The sequence below is a fragment of the Sapajus apella genome, unplaced genomic scaffold (assembly GCF_009761245.1).
Source record: "Sapajus apella isolate SASKATOON/1434 unplaced genomic scaffold, GSC_monkey_1.0 scaffold25, whole genome shotgun sequence".
In the NCBI taxonomy this organism is placed as follows: domain Eukaryota; kingdom Metazoa; phylum Chordata; class Mammalia; order Primates; family Cebidae; genus Sapajus; species Sapajus apella.
Window position 1 is genome coordinate 15,841,588 of NW_022436965.1, and position 20,907 is coordinate 15,862,494.

Sequence of the window (20,907 nt, forward strand, 5' to 3'; positions counted from 1 at the left end):
AGGAAGGAAGGAAGGAAGGAAGGAAGGAAGGAAGGAAGGAAGGAAGGAAGGAAGGAGGGAGGGAGGGAGGGAGGGAAGGAAGGAAGGAAGGAGGGAAGGAAGGAAGGAAGGAAGGAAGGGGCCTGCCACAAGTAATTTATACTGGGCAAATCACTTCACTACTCTGAACATACTTTGCTTACTTATAAAATAAGAGGTTTGGACTAAACGATCCCAAAACTCCCTTCAGCTCTAAAAGTTTATGATTACATAACTGTGATTCTAAACAGTTTAGAAGTTATTAGGGTCTGAAATTGACTTATTATAATATATAAACTTAAAAAACAGTCTTAGAAACAGAGATTAACAACAGAGAGAGAAAGATATGAAAGTGACATGAGGTATGTTTCAGGTTTGATTTTATTTCCTCACACTAAACAACACTAGAACCATTGTCAGCTCTACAACTAGCAACAACTACCATTTACTAACTCAACAAGCACCGGGTACTGTGCTAAACATTTTATTTCATCTTCACAATAATTCAATGAGATAATTCCTATAATTATTCCCATTTTAAAACCAAGAAAACTGAGGCTGGGAATGGTAAGCCCAAGGTAAGATTGCTTAAAATGGATGAAGCTCTGACTCAAGCCAATGTGTGCCTGATGCTCAAACCCACCACTAAGAATCCATGTTTCTAGAAATCTAAACTTTCTAATTCTATATAAAATAACCTCAACACTTGTAAACATCAAATTGAAATAAAACAAAAAAGTAAAAGCAATAATCCACATTTTGTTGTTTTCTATGCCAAAACATACCTGTAGTTTTCCCAAATGTTCTAAGTCATATCAACAGTATACACTAATTTGAAAATCTTTGATGATTACAATCATCTACTATGCTATTACTTTTAAAATTAATCCACATAAAATAATCGGGTGTTTTTAACTTGAATTTCTAAGTTCTGTAAAAGATTTCATCAATATATAAACTGTAAGAATATATGAACTCTAAGCCACTCCCCATATCATAATGCATTATATGTGGCAGCAATTTTGCATAAAGAAACTCATTTTTAGTTTCTTCTCCAGTTCTACTGGATCTGCTTATTATGATATTTTGGGCTTTTGTAAGATAGAAAAAAATAAGAGGGTAAATAATTACAACTTGTTAATAACTAGAAAACCTATTCTACTTATTAAACTAATTAATTCCTAATGTTATCCGAAAGGAATTTCGACTATAAACAAAAATTCTCTACTGCAGTATAGGTCACAGCATATCACCAACTAATATCAGCTACAAGACTATTCTTCTGGAAGGAAAGACTTCTTGAATCGATGAAACGCAAAGAAATCAAAGAAAATAATATCAAATTTATTTCATAACATATCAAAGAGTCAATTATTGGCTTTTATGAGGAGAAAGTGATGCTAAAAAGTCACAAAGTTGTGTTTTAGGCAGGCATAGTGGCTTACACCTATAAGCCTACTACTTTGAGAGGCCGAAGCAGGTGGATCACTTGAGGTCAGGAGTTCACAACCAGCCTAGCCAATATGGTGAAACCCCAACTTTACCAAAAATACAAAAAAAAAAAAAATGTTGCTGGGTGTGGTGACACACACCTGTAATCCCAGCTACTCAGGAGGCTGAGGCAGGAGAATTGTCTGAACCCAGGAGGCAGAGGTTGAAGTGAGCTGAGATTGCATGCAACTGCACTCCAGCCTGGGCAACAATGTGAAGCTCTGTCTCATAATAATAATAATAATTAAATTAAATTAAAAAGTTTTGTTTGAGTTTAAATATCTATTTCCCATACCCATAAGTTCAATAGACCTGGTTTTTTGAAGTCGCACAGTAATAATGACAAATCATTAAAATGAAGATTGTAAAACCAATTTGAATTCAATAAGAACTTTTTATTAACTAGCATTCCTAAGGAAGATGTGAATATTACATATATAATCACATGATTAATATTTATGAAAGTATATGCATATTTCTGTAAATCTATATAGTTAGGTTTACATATACACTCATATATTACTTAACTTTCTTTGCTGAATGATTATACTCTTCTCAATTATCACATTTCAAATCTAAACAAAAAATAAAAATCAATAAGTTAAAAGCTAAAAGAAACTTAAAAGCCTAAATGATATCTTTTCCAAGCATAATTTAGAACTTTAAAAATGTGAAATAAAAAAAATAAAACTTGTTTAAAATAAGCTTCTAAGGTAATGCACTTTCAGGGATTTTATCTTTCCTTTTGGGAGACATTACAGTGATCACCCTATAGATAAGACCGCTAAGATAAAATTAGTCAGTAAAATTAATTTGAAGACAGTCACTGTCAGAGCTACTACTACTGTAACATGTAACTCCCTGACATTAATAGAGATACTCAACAACAGATGAAGTAGCTGATCAGTTTTTTCAGTTAAGCAAATCAATAACCAACCTACACAGGGTTCTTAGAATCTTTTGTTTAAATGACAAGGTCACGGCTCTTTGTAAGCAGTCTTTGTTGGACTGAGAGAGAGAAAATAAAAAGAGCAAGGGAAACTGCAAGAAGCTGCCAATGACAAAAGGGCAAAGAGTGGGAGGGGAAGAGGAGCATTAAGAACAGGCTCAGAGAATCAGTGTGCCAGAAAGACCTCAGGTAATAAAAGGAGAGAAATAGAACTCATGCAACAGAGAAGGACCAGAAAACCAAATGGGACAAGAGGGTGGGGGAGCAGGAACATGGGAAGACAGAATTTACACAAACATAGTAAGGTTTTGAAGGACAGGGCTGAAAGCAAAAATGCAGTGGAATGCAATATAGCTTCCTTATTTAAGAGAATGAACTTCAAAGCATACATGGAAGTTACTTAATTTCCTTGTGCAGTTTCCTCATATTCAGTCCACTGATCCTCACAAAATATTACAAATGGACATAGTGCTGGAAACATAATAAACAGTCACAAATGTTAGCTATTACTATACTTGGTAAAAGGAAAAGAGACCATATTTAAGTTATTGTGATATGGTAAATATATGATGGAATATTTCAGTAAGGATAGCTACAGGTAGGCAAGGTACGGTGGCTCAAGCCTGTAATCCCAGCACTTTGGGAGGCCGAGGCGGGTGGATCACGAGGTCAAGAGATCGAGACCATCCTGTTCAACATGGTGAAACCCCGTCTCTACTAAAAATACAAAAAATTAGCTGGGCATGGTGGTGCGTGCCTGTAATCCCAGCTACTCAGGAGGCTGAGGCAGGAGAATTGCCTGAACCAGGAGGTGGAGGTTGCAGTGAGCTGAGATCGCGCCATTGCACTCCAGCCTGGGTAACGTGAGTGAAACTCCGTCTCAAAAAAAAAAAAAAAAAAAAAAAAGGAATCAAGCAGAAATTCTGGAGTTGAAAAATACAATTGACACACTGAAAAACGAATCAGACTCTTAACAGTAGTGATCAAGCAGAAGAAAGAATTAGTGACCTTTAAAATAAACTACTTGAAAATATATACTCAGAGGAGACAATAGGAAAAAAACAATGAAGCACACCTAGAAGATCTACAGAATCGCCTCAAAAAAGCAAAGCTAAGAGCTATTGGCCTTAAAAAAAAAAAGTAGAGAAAGAGATAAGGTGAGAAAGTTTATCCAAAGAGAAAATAACAGAGAATTTCACAAACTTAGAGAAAGATATCAAAATCCAAGTAAAAGAAGGTTATAGAACACCAAGCAGACTTAACCCAAAGACAACTACCTCAAAACATTTATAGTTAAACTCCCAAAGGTTAAAGATAAAGAAAGTATCCTAAAAGCAGCAAGAGAAGAAAAACAAATAACATATACTAGAGCTCAGTAAGTTCAGTGGAAACTTTATGGGCCAGGAGAGAGTGACGTGACACATTTAAACTGCTGAAGAAAAAAAAAACCTTTTATTCTGGAATAGTATATCCGTGAAAATATCCTTCAAACATCAGGGAGATATACAGACTTTCTCAGACAAACAAAAGCTGAAGGCCTTCATCAACACTAGACCTGTCCTATAAGAAATGCTAAAGGGAGTACTTCAATCAGAAAGAAAAGGACATTAATGAGTGATAAGAAATAAACTGAAAGTACAGACTCACTTCACAGAAGAAAATAGAATATTACAAAACTGTAACTGTAGTGTGTAAACTACTCTTATATTAAATAGAAAGATTAAAAGATAAGCCAACAGAAAATAGTAACTACTCCATTTCTTTTTTTTTTTTTTTTTTTGGAGATGGAGTTTTGCTCTGTTGTGCAGGATGGAGTGCAGTGGTATGATTTCAGCTTGCTGCAACTTCCACCTCCCGGGTTCAAGTGATTCTCCTGCCTCAGCCTCCTGAGTAGCTGGGACTACTATAAGCACGTGCCACCAGGCGCAGCTAATTTTTTTGTATTTTAGTTGAGACAGGGTTTCACCATGTTGCCCAGGCTGTTCTCGAACTCCTGAACTCGGGCAATCTACCTGCCTCAGCCTCCCGAAGTGCTAGGATTACAGGCGTGAACCACCACGCCCAGCCCTACTACTACAATTTTTGAAGACAGGCAGTACAATAAAATATAAATAGAAACAATAAAAAGTTAGCTACCTGGGGAATGAAGTTAACATGCAGAGTTTTAAATCAGTTTTCTTTTTGCTTGTTTATACAAACAGTGTGAGGTTGTTATGGCTTAAAATAAAGGGTTACATTACTTGCAAGTCTCATGGTAACCTCAATTCAGAAAATATACAATGGATATAGAAAAAATAAAAAGCAAGAAATTAAATCATACCAGCAAAGAAAATCACCTTAACTAAAAGGAAGATAGGAATGAAGGAAGGAAGGAAAGAGGGATGAGAAGACCACAAAACAACCAAAAACAAATAAACAGGCAGTAGTAAGTCCTTAATTATCAATAATAACATTGAATGTAAATGAACTAAACTCTCCAATAAAAAAGACACAAAGTGGCTGAATGGATAAAGAAATAAGACCCAGTGATCTGTTGCCTACAAAAGAAACACTTCACTTAAAAAGACATACATAGCCTAAAAATAAAGGAATGGAAAAAGATATTCCATGCCAACAGAAACCAAAGAAGAGCAGTAGTTATAGTTCTAATAGACACAATAGGCTTCAAGACAAAACTATAAGATGAGACAAAGAAGGTTACTACATAATGATAAAGTGGTCAGTTCCTCAAAAGGATGTAACAATTCTAAATATCTATGCACCCAACACTAGAAAACCCAGATATATAAAGCAAATATATTAGAGCTAAAGAGAAAGATAAACCCCAATAGAATAATAGCTGGAGATTTCAATACCCCACTCTCAGCATTAGACAGATCTTCCAGTCAGAAAATCAACAAAGAAACATCAAACTTAATCTCACTACAGACCAAATGGATCTACTACATATTTACAGAACATTTCATGTAACAGTTGAAGAATATACATTCTTTTCCTCAGCACATAGATCATTTTCAAGAATAGACCATATGTTATGTCACAAAATAAGTCTTAAAACATTAAAAAGAACTGAAAAGATATCAAATGTCTAGCCACAATGGACTGAAGCCACAAATTAATAACAAGGAATTCTGGATACTATATAAATACATGGAAATTAAACAATATGTTCCTGAATCACCAGTGGGTCACAATGAGGAAATTAAGAAGGAAATTGAAAAATATCTTGTAAAAAAAGATAATAAAAACATAACATAGCAAAACCTATGGGATACAGTACTAAGAAGAAAGTTTATAGATAAGGGCTTACATCAAAGGAGAAGAAAAACTTCATATAAACAACCGAACAATATATCTTAAAGAATTAGGAAACCAAGAGTAAACCAAACACAAAATTAGTAGAAGAAAAGATGTAACAAAGATCAGGGCAGAAATAAATGAAACTGACATGAAGAAAACAGTATAAAAGATCAATGAAACAAAAAGTTGGTTTTTTGAAAAGTTAAACAAAATTGACAAACATTTAGCCAGACTAATAAAAAAAGGAAAAAAAACCAAATAAATGAAATCGGAAGTGAAAAAGGAGACATTGCAACTGATACTGCAGATGTTCAAAGGATCAAAAGTGGCTACTGTGAGCAAACACATGTCAATAAATTAGGAAATCTGGAAGAAATGTATAAATTCCTAGACATATACAACCTACCAAGAGTTAATGAGGAGGAAATGAAAAACCTGAAGAGGCCAATAACAAGAAACAATATCAAAGTTGTAATAAAATGTTTCCCAGGTTTCCCAGGACCTGATGGCTTCACTGCTGATTTCTACCAAACATTTAAAGAAGAAATAATACCAATCTGAATCAAACTATTTAGAAAAATAAAAGAGGAAGGAACACTTACAAACTCATTCTATAAGGCCAGTATTACCCTTATACCAAAACCAGGCAAAGACATATCAAAAAAAGAAAACTACAGGCCAGGATCACTGATGAATATTTATGCAAAAATCTTCAGCAAAGTACTAGCAGACCAAATTCAACAACACATTAGAAAGATCATTCATCATGGTCAAGCAGGATCTATCCCTGGAATGCAAGGATAATTCAACATATGCAAATCAATAAATGTGATATATCCTATCAACGGAATAAAGACACAAACCATATGATCATTTCCACTGATGCTGAAAAAGCATTTCACAAAATTCCACATACCTTCATGGTAAAAATCCTCCAAAAACTGGGGATAGAAGGAACACACCTCAATATAATAAAGGCCATATGCAACAGATCAACAACTAGTATTATACTGAATTGGGAAAAACTGAAAGCCTTTCATCTAAGATCTAGAACACAACAAGAATGTCCACTGTCACCACTGTTATTCAACATAAGTACTGGAAGTTCTAGCTAGAGCAGTCAGACAAGAGAAAGCTATAAAGAGCATCAAATTGGAAAGGAAATAGTCAAATTATCCTTGTTTGCAAATGATATAATCTTATATTTGAAAAATTGAAGACTCCGCCAAAAAACTATTAGAACTGATAAACAAATTCAATAAAGTTGTAGCACACAAAATCAACATACAAAAATCATTTTTATATGCCAACAGCAAACAACCTGAAAAAAATTTAAAAAGTAATCCTATTTACAATAGCTGCAAATAAAATTAAATACCTAGGAATTAATCAAAGAAGTAAATGATCTCTACAATGAAAACTATGAAACACTTTTGAAAGAAATTACAGAGCATACACACACACACAAATGGATAGATATTTCATGTTCATATATTGAAAGAATCATCTTGTTAAAATGTCCATACTACACAAAGCAATCTACGGATTCAATGCAGTCCCTATCAAAATACCAATGACATTCTTCACAGAAATAGAAAAAACAGTCCTGAAATTTATATGAGAGCACAGAAACTCAGAATAGACAAAGTTATCCTAAGCAAAAATAATAAAACTGGAGGAATTACATTACTGACTTCAAATTATATGACAGAGCTATAGTAACCGAAATGGCAAGGTACTAGCATAAAAACAGACACAGACCAGTGGAACAAAACAAAGAACCCAGAAATAAAATCACATATCTACAATGAACTCATTTTTGACAGAGTTGCTCAGAAAATACATTGGGGAAAGGACAGTCTCTTCAATAAATGTTAGGAAAACTGAATATCCATATGCATAAGAATGGCCCTACCTCTCAACATATACAAATATCAGATCAAAATGGATTAAAGACTTACATCTAAGGTCTCAAATTATGAAACTACTACAAGAGAATATTGGGGAAACTTTTAAGGACATTAGCCTGGGCAAAAATTTCTTGAATAATACCATACAAGAACAGGCAACCAAAGTAAACATGGACAAATGGGATCGCTTCAAGGCAAAAATCTGTACAGCAAAGGAAACAATCTACGAAGTCAAGAGACAACCCACAGAATGGGAGAAAATATTTGCAACTACCCATCTGACAAGGGATTAATAACCAGAATCTATACGGTGCTTAATCAACTCTACAGGAGAAAAGTCCAACAATCTTACTAAAAACCGGGAAAATATCTGAAAAGACAGTTCTCAAAAGATAATATACAAATGGCAAACAGATATATATAAAGTTAATTAATATCATCAGAGAAATGCAAATCAAAACTACAATGAGATATCTTTTCACCCCAGTTAAAATGGCCTTCATCTAAGACAGGCAATAACAGATGCGGAAAAAAGGGAACCTTCCTACACTGTTGGTGGGAATATAAATTAGTACAACGACTATGGAAAACAGTTTGGAGGCTCCTCTAAAAACTAAAAATTAAGCTACTATACGATCCAGCAATTCCACTATTGAGTATATACCCAAAAGAAAGGACATCAGAATATCAAAGAGGTATCTGCACTCCAATGTTTATTGCAGCACTATTCATAATAGCTAAGAATTTTTTTGAGATGGAGTTTCGTTCTGTTGCTCAGGCTGGTGTGCAGTGGTGAGATCTTGGCTCACAGCCAGCTCTGGAACCGAGAGGTAGAGGCTGCAGTGAGCCCATATCATGCCACTGCACTCCAGTCTGGGCAACAGAACAAGACTGTTGCACCACATAGACTATCACCATTCTACAAATCATTAATGAAACGATAGGTGTACCAACCATGGATGATCATCAGTAGCCACTGACATCACAGAAAAAGACAAGCAAGTATTCTTAATAAATGCCTCCCGATGGAAGTACACACCTCTCCCTATGAAAGAGAATTTCAAACTGGTCTGCTCAAACCTCCAGATCTTACCAGAGATTGTAAGACTACACAGAGAGAGAAACATGTTAAACAACTGCACAAAGAGGCAGCCAACAAATCCACACTGTGAAAGTTCTATGGGAAAAATGACCCATTTAGTCAACAAATAAACTTCAAGAAAAACAAAGAAATGAAGTGGGAATCTATAGATTTAAAAAGTTTTCAAAAATTTTCTCCATTTACCTATGGTAACAAATCTTCACGTCCTACACATGTACCCTGGAACTTAAAATAAAAAAATTAAAAAGAGAGATTTAAGAATCAAAAAAAAAAGACAGAAAGAAAGAAAGAAAAATAAATCAATATATCTTATCAGGGCTCCTTCTTCATTGAGATAACTATATTATATAGAATTCCTTTGAAAAACAACCAAAAAACAGTGTAATAATGAGCAAATTACCTCTAAAGGGAATTAAGCAAGTCTTGGAATAATGAGTTTATTTATTTTCCTAGTTTACTTATCCCACAGTCTCTGTATTTTTAGAATATTTATATTTAACAATTCAGTAAGTCATAAGTCTGACATGGGTCTCTTTAGACCAAAATCAAGGTGTCAGCTGCATTCCTTCTGGAGGCTCTGGGGGGAAATCTACTTTCTTGCCTTTTCTTTGCCTTTCCTAGCTTTTTTTTTTTTTTTTTTTTTTTTAGAGGGGGTTTTTCTTTTTTTTCCCCCAGGCTGGAGTGCAATGGCGCGATCTCGGCTCACCGCAACCTCCGCCTCCTGGGTTCAGGCAATTCTCCTGCCTCAGCCTCCTGAGTAGCTGGGATTACAGGCACGCACCACCATGCCCAGCTAATTTTTTGTATTTTTAGTAGAGACGGGGTTTCACCATGCTGACCAGGATGGTCTCGATCTCTTGACCTCGTGATCCACCCGCCTCGGCCTCCCAAAGTGCTGGGATTACAGGCTTGAGCCACCGCGCCCGGCCACCTTTCCTAGCTTTTAAGGGCTTCCCACATTCCTTGCCCATGGTTCTTTTCTTCCATCTTTAAAGCAAGGGCTAACTAAGATCTCACAAGGTATCATTCTTTACTCTCTTCTGCCTCCCTCTCTTATTTTGTGATGCTTATGATTACAACAGGCCCACTACCATAATCCGGATTAATCTCCACATTTTAAGGTCAACTGATTAACAGCCTTAATTCCATCTTAATTCGATTTTGCCATGTAACCTAACATATTCAGCGTTTTCAAAGAATAAGACATGGGCATTTTTGGGGTGTCATTATTCTGCCTCCCACAGTATATTGAGAAACACATTTAAAGATTTCTGATAATGCACAGCATTGGGGAAGCTATAGTGATGATCTCTCTCCTCCTTTTCTTAACATCTGCTACAGTAGGTAAGAAATGTGGACACAATCATACTATCAGGGAAAAACTCATCTTAAAAGTGCTCCAAGTAAAAATTAGATGAAAAACTACAGAACTGAGAAAACATTTTAGCTCAAAGATTTAAAGGTAAGATGGCATATGAACCAGGCCTTAAGTAGCACAGGTAGGATCTGTTAATAGGCAGAGATGAGTATAGAGGGTGATATTTCAGGTGGGGGCTGTGCAACTAAATTAAAGGAAAGTAGAAAAGGAAGACATTTAACAAGTACCATTGAGGTGGCGTGAGAAGCACTCAACAGAAAGCAGTATTAACTGAGAATTTCAAGCAAAAAGTGGTCAATGATTCAATTATGGCAGAGAAGAAGGAACACAAAGCCAGAGAAGTCACTGGAGTTTTAATTAGTGTATCACTGATAATCTTCAAATGAGCACTCACAGTCAAGTGCTGGTGGCAGAAGCTAGATTGCAGCTGTTTCAGACTGGGCTGGCATCAAGTGTAAATGACTATTTTGATAAATTTGTAGTTAAGTAAAGCAAAATTTAAAAAAAATTTGAGAGGACAGAAGGTTAAAGCTTTGTTAGTACACAAAGGCAACTGGACAGATAAAGAAGGGTAAGAGTAAAAAATCAGGTCAAAGAAACATGCAGTGCAAATTGTTGAGGTCCCCAATACTAACTACCTTGGTTTTGAGATGTATGAATAGTACGGACTATGAGGCACAGTTCTTAGGTTATTAATAAACTAGAAAATTCACAACAGAAAGGCACTCCAAAAAAGGTCATTTGGTCCAGTATCCTCACCCATGGAAGGATTATATGTTAATTGCCCATATGGCATGTTTGTCATCTTCTCCCCTTTCCCTTCAGACAGAACTAATCTCTCTGTGACCATAAAGCATTTTGTGTGACAGATATCCTTGTCGCGTAGCACTAGCTACGTTTGGTCATGATGATCTTCAAATCTATACCTGACACAAAACTTTAAATCCCCAAGGGCAAGAGAGACCTCACAGCGTAGCAGTGGAACAAAACCATCCAGGGACAGCATAAAGAAGCTTGCTCTTAAAGACCGAGAAGCAGAAAAGGAGTGATGCAATCACAGCTCACTAATCCCACGCTTGTGTCCAGGGTGGGCCTTGACGGCACTGCAGTTTGCTTTCATTCAATTTATCCTGTAATCCATTTTTTGGTATACCACTGTTTGCTTAAAATTTTTGAATTGCAAAGTCATATGCAAATTAGTGAATAAATGAGATAATAAATTTAAGCAGATGATGGATTAATCCTAAATAAAGCTTTTAAATCACTTTGGCTGACATTAAACAGTTTGCTGAACCAAGTATTCTAAAAGACACTGTTTCTGACAAGATTACCTAATAACTATAACCTCTACATAACCTTTTTGTTTAAAATAATTTGCATAGAATCAATTAGGAATTATGTAAATACCACCCACATCCTTAAAACAGAGACATGAATAGATGAAGAATCAATCTTAAAGTTATTAAAAGACATAATTTTTTAAAATTCACTTTGAGTGACATACTTTCAGAATTTAACTTGTCTTAAATGAAAATGACAAACAACTCACTAGTTACCTGAATTCCTTTTAACAAAACACATGAGAACCAACTCTATATTTTATAAGAACAGGCTATTCTTGTGACAGTTGATAAATATAATAGCAAGTAATATTAAAGATATAGATGTTTCCCAGAGAGAGAGTAAATATCCTGGTCAGAATCCAAGAGAGGAATCAATACTGATCATATACTCAACAACATTTAATATAACCTACTCATCTACTATTTCTAACCAACTATCCAATTAAGACTCCTCTAGGGTTAATTAGGGAGTGAATGAACTATGGTCTTCACCACTGATATATTACAATAAATTATACACCTAGTAAATTATATTGCCTGAGGCAATGGGATAGAAAAGAAAAGCATGCAAAATTTTACTACTGCTTCCCCATTAACCAAATACTACACTGGCATTCAAAGCAATCTCCTTTCAGATGGGCTTTTCACTGTATCCTTGCTTGGCTTTAACAAGCTGTCATTCCAGAAGGGATCATGAATTTCTATAGCAATTCCAAACTTTAAAGCATCAGTTTCTCAAATTGTGGTGTTAGTCCATATGCATCAAAATCTGAGGAGTTTTCAAAAGTGCAAAATCTTGGGTCCCAAAGCCCCACCAAAATAGACTCTGAGGAGTGGAGCCCAAGCATGTAAATTTAGAGCAAACATTCTCCCAAATGATTCTCATGCATGCTAAAGTTTGAGAACCACTGCCTAAGAAAAAGTTAGACCTGTAACACTTGGCAAATGCATTATGAAGCACTAGACATACAGATGTAACCCATACTTTCTCCCTAAGGTATGGTACCTAGACCAGGAGGCGTGGCATCACAAGGAAGCTTGTTGGAAATGCAGGATCTCAGACTATGTCAACCCTGCTTAATCAGAACGTACATTTTAACAGTGATTGGTACTTGCATTAAAGCCTGAGACACATTGGTCTACAGCAGTTATTCTTGGATGCAGGTGTTTCTAGGGTATGATTTTACATAGGTTAAATAGCAAAGTATATTTAAGGATATTGTGGCCAACATGTGAAATATACTTTATAGTAAAATAAGCAATCGAAGCCAAGGCCCTATTGAAATGCAGGCAGAAGATTCCGAGTATCTTTTGGAAAGTTAAAAACACTCAGGGTAATATCATTTCCATTCTACTCTCGCCAGTATTATATTAATGATAATGATGGAAGATGGAAGTTATTCAGAATGCAACTGAGAACAAACAAAAGCTGAAAAAGAGAGGTTTCATAGGTAGCAATGGTTTGTGAGTTGTATTGGTCTCTAATTTAAGGCCCACTTAAGATATAAATATATTCATTTATAAATTCAACACATTTGAAAAGTTACATTTTCCCCATGTATGAATGCATTTGAGGTTGGAATATAGTTTCGTTTTTAATAAAAAGACTTCCTGAAAAGAATTTAAAAACCAAGGCTAGATGTGGTGCCTTGGTTTTTAAATAATCCCAGCACTCTGGGAAGCCAAGCCAGAGGATCAGTTGAGGCCAGGAGTTCAAGATTAGCCTGGGCAACATAGTGAGACCCCATCTCTTAAAAAAAAAAAATTAAAAAATTAGCCAGGCATAGTAGTGTGTACCTATAGTCCTAGCTACTCAGGAGACTAAAACAAGAAGATTGCTTTAGCACAGGAGTTCAACGTTACAGTGAGCTATGATTGCTCCACTGCACTCCATCCTGGGCAACAGAGTAAGACCCTATCTCAGCCACACATACACACACACACGCGCGCAAAACAGATAACCAAAACAAAAAAAAAAAAAAAAAAGGAAAAAAAGTTAAGAGACAGTCCCCTTGAATTTAAGGTAGGGTACAAATCAATCACAGAGGGACTAAAGTTCAAAAAGATATACTTGAAAACTAGACAGGGAAAACAGAAGGTAATATGCATATCCTAGATAAATATTATACTGTTTGACAAAATATGCTGCCTCATAAATACTTTTAACCACAGATTCATATTAAAGTAATTATAAAACTTATTACTAGTTTATGACATTATTACCACTTAGCTATGATAATCTTATTTATATTAGCAGACTATTTATAAAATATACTATGCAGGTTTTACATAAATACTTGAAAAAAATCTCTAAAGGACTGATCTCTAAACACTCTTTTAAGCATTAACTGATCTCAAAGCACTTACTGGAAATCTTACTAATGTGGATACAGTAAGAACTAATTTTATATAAAGTCAAGTACAAAATAAATGTCAATATCCTCTGAAATAAATATAATTTTACTATTTTTACACATTATATAAGAGTTCCTATTGTACATTACAATATTGCCTGATTACATTAGTTTTAAATATAAAAGTTGTCACACAGCTTATGACAATGCTGTCAGGAAAAAGATGTCCAGTTGTCCAGTACCTTAACTCCATCTGAAAAACTTAAAAATTGGGTTTGAAAACAATGCTATAGAAAGCAAATACCAGAAAATTATGTGAAATAGCCATCACATAATTTGTTGACTTTGAATCAACATTAAACTGAAAATTTACTTCCTTTCCTACTTTCTACACTAGAAATAAGATAAAAATTCAATGCTTACTTCATTTCTCAGAAGTCTTAAACGTTAAACAATGATGATTACTATATATGAACATCATTAACAGTAGCCACGACCAAAAAGAGAACAACTCCAAGATGCTAAGCAGCACAGTGGAGGTTATTTGCTTATGAAAAGCATAATTTTAGCTTGCAATGCTGTTTGTTCACATACTTTAATCATCCGGCTGCCATTTAAACATATAGATTAGCTAAGGAGGCTTGTGATAGCAGCCTACCCATTATTAACTTCCAGCATTTTATCTGGTACCCAAATAATATTTAATTACAATAATCTGGCTGAGATTACATTCATAACTTTCATATCTCAGCACACCCAGTTCTGCTCCCAAGACTATGGTAAACAACCAGTACCACCCTTATATCTAAGAAAGAGGGGACACTGCCACAAACCCTGTGATCCAGAGGACCCTGGCTATCACAAATAACCCAAATTAAATTTACTGAAGAACAAATGAACGTCTTCTGCCACTGGGATCTGGCCCTCAGACTGACACTGTGATCTGTAACCATGAATATCTACTCTCACGAATAACATCTTCAAGCCCCAAGAAAATGCTTCTGCACAACTCTTGCCCTACGTTCTCAAAATAAAAGGGCATCATGTGTCAGAATGCTCTCAAGGTTTGTTTGTGCTGCTGCTGAAGACAGAGATAGATGCTGCTTTGGAACTCCTGGAGGATTTGAGTGATGAAATCACTTAGGTAAGAGGAAAGACTAATTAACTAACTTGTCAAATCCTTCATCTCAAATATCATCATTGCAGTAAAGCACTCCTTAACCAAGTATCATTTCCCAACAGCACCAAATATCCATTTTCTTACTTCATGTTTTAATTTGTGGTTGTGGAGGTACTCACAAATTAACATGGTATTTGAAAGAGTTACACATAGTGGCTGAAGAGTATAATATTAAAGAATTCATAAACTTCTTGTGTTTTGTCTTTTACTTTAATAGATAATTTTCCACTTATTGGAAAAAAACCTGAAATTATAATTTAAAATTTTTTATAATTGTTTTACTTTATATTTTTATAAAAATGTATTCAAATTTAATGAAATATCTTAGATATTCAACTGGCCAGCAAATTGCTCCAAAATTTGCTATTAAAATCTTAACAAAATTAATACAATTAAAATAAAAATAGTATAGGCAACATTAATTTTTCAGAGCATTTAATAGTTTTACATTTAAACTCAGAATGCTAAAGGTTAGAAAATTGTTATAGGTAAGATGTTTTCTTACATAGAAGACTGAGAACTTTGTTGAAAAGTTATTTTTATAAAGTATTATGAATGCATGAAAAGGTGAATCAACTCTCACTTTTCCAAGGTCACCCTGCTAACCCTTGTTGTAGGCAAACACAGAATTCATATCTCCTGACTCCCAGTGTTCTTTCAACTTCAGCTTAGAAAGATTTACAATCTTCAAGACCAGCCTGACCAACATGGTGAAACCCCATCTTAAAAAAAAAAAAAGAAAAGAAAGATTTACAATCTTTCTAAATAGTAAGTTATAATGCTAATTATACATATAATATATAATGTTCTAATAAGTTATAATGTTCATCTAACATTGGGGATTTAGGTTTATACTTATAATTATTGGCCTGTAGATAATTATACAGCAGAAGCAAATGGCCAAAGATCTGATCTGTCCTATTTTTTTTTTAAAGACATGGAATCTCAATCTGTCACTGGAATGTGGCAGCACAATCATAATTCACTGCAGCCTTGAACTCCTGGGCTCAAGCGATCTTCCCACCTCAGCCTTCCAAAGAGCTGGGTTTATATGTGTGAGCCACCATTACTGGTTTTATCTGCCTTAATATGCCATAAATCCATTCTTGGCATCCTTTCAAATTCAATAAATCTATTTAGCTACAAAAGTGGACAAGATCATCATGTTTACCTTAATTGTTCACCCCTAATATTTAGATATCCAGCACCACAAAATATTAAAATATATATATATATATATATATATATATATATATATATTGTGTCCCTGGTATTCTAACAAAAAAAAAGTTTTCAAAACAAAACACTGGATGAGTCCAAAATATTATTATTAACTACCTTAAAAACAGTCACAATATCTGAGAAGATATAAAATAACTGCCAAAGACAGTCCAACCAATCATTCAACATATATTAAAAGAAAAAAAACGTAAACTGGGAATCTTGTATACTCCAATGCCTGCTACTCCAAGTATGGTCTGTAGACTAAAGCATCAGCAGCACCTAGGAGTTTTTCAGAAATGAAGAATTGCAGGTCCTAACTCAGACTTACTAATCCTAAAAGTGCAATTGAACAGGCTCCCAAGGTGATCTTGACTCATGTTAAAATTTAAATACCACTAGCAGGTTCATCACACCTGCATGTATATGACAACAGCTATCATTTAAATATTTATTGGTAAGTGATACTATTAATATTACTTAAATATTTATTGTAACATACATTAAGTTTAATACAAACATACATTTAAAACACATAACATGTTATTTCATTTACTTATCACAAGGCAGATATTACTTTCTCTGCTTTACAGATGACAGAATTAAGAATTAGAAAAGTTCAATATCATGACCATGGTCAACAGGTAATACGTGGTAAATCCTGGATACAAATTCATTTTATTTCAGTTACACACTGCTTCTTTACATACTGGCCTCAAAAAAGAGCGCAGAGCACTCTCTTACTTGCCCATGTCAGGAATATTTTGAGAGGTACTAGGAAGGAAGTAAAGCTATAGTTATCATGACATTTTCCATGGAATTATCTTTGGTTTACCAAAGTGCTTCTATTATTCTGGGTTTCATGTTGGTAAGTAGTCATTAAAGATTTTAAAAGAGCTGACAATGTAGTTGAAGAAATAAATGATCTCAGAAATTAACAAGGGAACCATTAGAAATTATAACATCAAAAATGCAAAATGATATTACAAATTGAATAAATGATTTCCAAGGAAAGTATTGACTAAATTTATTCATTTTAATGCAGCATTTATTAACCACCTACTATATACTAGGATTACATTAAGCACTGAGGATCTAAAATTAATTTTAAAAAATAGACTGAGGTTAGGGACTCTGGGGGAAACATCACAAACATTTATGTATAAAACAAAATGATAAGCACTATGTTTATATAAAATGTTACAGGAACAGCTACAGGAGAAAATGGAGTTAGTCAAAGAAGGTCTAGATAAGGGTTTGTAAGGACTGGAAAGAACTAATGGATATAGATTAATTTCCTGATCATTCATTTTCTCGTCTCTAATACAACAGAGAGCGGAGCGCAATCTCCAAGAACTTCTAACTTTCTCTAGAGGAGCTTTAGGGGTGGATGACTGCAGGACTCCTCAGCCTGCTTCAGCTCAACCTACTCAGCAGCTCAGCTGTTTCATGTTTTATATATGTGGATTCTAAAGGAGATTTTGTTGGCATTAAAAGAAAGTTTGAAAACTTTTAAAGTTTAATATAATGTAATTATATGTGCCAAATTATGTTTACCTCAAACCATACCTCAGAACTTTTGGTGTGCTCCAAAACTATCTTTCTATTAACTAGCAAGAGAAACCTCTGAAGTAACATTGTAAGGAAAGAAAGGGCCATACTGGAAAGGAAAACACCGTCAGAGCATCCCGTTTTCTGGAAGTTCTTGAACCTACATTATTTCTACTGCTCACTTCTGAGACTCGCCCAGTGCTCTGGGCAGTAGATGCTATATGAAAATCAAGAAAATAAGATGCTGCTTTAAAAATCTCTTTGCACCTGAAGTACAAGTGGGAAAGCTTTGGGATTGTGCACCTCACATATGAGGAATTCTGCACACCAGCATGGTTTACAGAGATCCTATGTCTTCAAGAGATGGTGCTTTCAGCACAGACATCTTACCTCTTTGACCTCTCTAGGTATTTATTACTAAAGATAGTGTATAAATAACTCAATCTGTAGGAGAATATAACCTAAAATACTGTTCCATGGTTGACTTTAAAGGCATGGCAACATTTCATTGTATTCAGAGTTGTTTTTTTCTTCCTAACGCTTCTCAAAAATATCCTTTCGTGTGGCCAACTGAAGACAATAATTAGGCTTAAAATTTTTTTCTATTATGCATAAACTTCATTAAGAAAAACAGAGTGACATATATGCAATGTTCCCTTTCTAGTTTAAAATATTACTGTGCAAAAAACAGTTAACATTGCAGGTCTGAGACTGCTATGCTTAGAATGAAATGCTTGAAAGGTTGGCCCTTTGTTGGCATCTGGGAACTTGAATTTCAGAAGAGCTGCCATCATTCCCTGATAAGTGTGGTTCACTGTACCTAAACCATTGTGCAAACAATGTGATTCATGTTAAACTCCTTCTGAGAGTCTGAAATTTTGGTACATTCTAGGCAAAGGTTGTCTATGTGATGGGCCCCTGGAAAAAACCCTGAACTCTGAGGCTCAGGCAAGCTTCTTTGGCGCATAACACTTGACCATACTTTCACAACTTGATACTGGAGTAATTAAGTTCATCCTGTGCAACTTAACTGGGAGAAGATTTGGAAGTGTGTGCCTGGTTTCCTCCAGACTTTGCCCATGTGCCTTTTCCCTTTACTGATTTTGCTTCGTATCTTTTCACTGTAATAAATGCAGCAATGAGGACTATATGCTGAGTCCTGTTAATCCCTCTAGCAAATCACCAAACCTGGGGGCCTGGAAGGCTGAACCCTCAACAAAATTACACTTAAAAAACTTTTCCCCACTTTGGGAAATACAGATAATATATGTTATCCTTTGCCCCACATGCTGTCAGCCACTAGGTCCCATGAACTCCTATACCACTTTCTTTCCTTTCCCACCATGCCCATCTCATTGGTGTCTTTCCTGATGCCACTCTCCTTACCACCTCGAGCTTAGATTATGACAGTGTTCTCTGTCTCAGTCCCAATCTGCCCTGGCTGCCACAAAAACATACAGCTGGGTATCTTAAACAAGAGAAATTTATTTCTCACAGCTCTGGAAGCTGGGAAGTCCAAGATCAAGGTGCTGGCTGATTCGGTTCCTAGTGAGGATCTTCCTGGCTTGCAGACAGCCACTTTCTCTAGCATGGTGACTTATACACAGTATGCATTACACACTTCTCCACTGTGTCTTCACATTGTGGAGAAAGAGAGCTCTGATGTCTCTTTCTCTTCTTATAATGGAAAAAGGCCTATCCAATTAGGGCCCAATGCTTATGACCCCATTTAACCTATATCATCTCACAGGCCCTGTTTCCAAATATAGTCACATTGGGGATTATGGTTTCAATATATGAATGCCAGGAGAGGGTGGACACCCATACATTTAGTCCATTACAGTCTCCTGTCTGGTCTGACTCCTGTAATAAATTCTGCTCTCCGCAGCCAGATTAAGTAAGCTCCTTAAGAGACTGCAATCATTATGAGTTTCCACTGCTTCAATGTCCACCAGGGAGGGGTCTCCAACACCTATGGTACACAGAACAACTACTTTACCTGCTTACCACAGAACCAGCAGCTGATACCTGAATGTGGCTTGTTTGAAGGTAAAAAAAATTAGAGCTATTTGTGATAGTATTTATCTCTGATTTGGATATGTTCAAGTCCTTTTCAGAAACAATTTCCTAGTATTAAATTCTGATAAATACCGACTTTTCTAAGATTTTGTTTAATATGGCCAAATTTGCAATATATAAAGAGACTATTTCCTTCCTAAATAAATTACTCACTAACAGTTATAATGGGTATTCAAAAGCAAGTTGAACAGTTTTACTTTCCCTGTTGAAGAAGATGAACATTGTCTTAATATCATCATTGTATCACCAGCCTGAGTCGCATCATAGGCTTGAATTGGAAAGAAATACTAATTCTTCAAAACAATTAATATACCATTAATGCAATAATCACATTCAACGAAAAGGTAGCTTTAGGAAGAAGACGGGTGGTGCTAAGTATGAACTCAAACACAAAAACAACATACAAGAATATATAAATAGAAATCATAGTAAATCCTTCCCAAAGAAATCCATGCAAAGTAGCTGAACTGCTCTTGTATTGAAACATAATTAACATCAATAAATCAAAGTGTTTTCTTTCTAAATACCTGCTATGTATATGCCACCATGCTAATTAGTTACCCCAGGGGATACAAAAAAGCTTAATATATGATGTCAGTACTCTTAATTCTTGACTAAGAAAATGAGACAAACACAGAGGCAAAATACAACTTCTGAGACTAGTTAATTTGCCTAGAGCACAATGCCAGTGAAGTCATGGATTTAATCTATGAATAAATTAACTGGTATGCTCTATTCCCTAACTAAACCCTGTTATTTTATTTTTTATTTTGATCAAAAAATTTTTTTTCAGACAGACAAAATCTTGCTCTGTCCACCCTGGCTAGAGCACAGCAATCTAGGCTCACTGTAACCTTCGTCTCCCAAGTTCAACCTATTCTCCTGCCTCAGGCTCCCAACTAGCTGGGACTACAGGCATCCACCACCACATACAGCTAATTTTTGTACTTTTAGTAGAGAGGGGGTTTCACCATGTTGGTCAGACTGGTCTCGAACTTCTGACCTCAGGTGATCTACCCGCCTTGGCTTCC

General features: G+C 35.3%; 1 protein-coding gene and 1 long non-coding RNA gene across 5 annotated transcripts in view; both read right to left on the reverse strand.

Moving 5' to 3' along the window:
- The window catches only part of RABGAP1L (RAB GTPase activating protein 1 like), a 718,780-nt gene that overhangs the window by 418,231 nt on the left and 279,642 nt on the right, over nucleotides 1-20,907 (reverse strand). The window lies entirely within an intron of this gene.
- On the reverse strand, nucleotides 8,540-20,745 carry LOC116560306. The gene is made up of 3 exons (XR_004272899.1): nucleotides 9,702-20,745; nucleotides 9,047-9,382; nucleotides 8,540-8,576 (listed from the first exon to the last, which is right to left on the reverse strand). It is a non-coding gene; the product is annotated as an uncharacterized LOC116560306 (long non-coding RNA).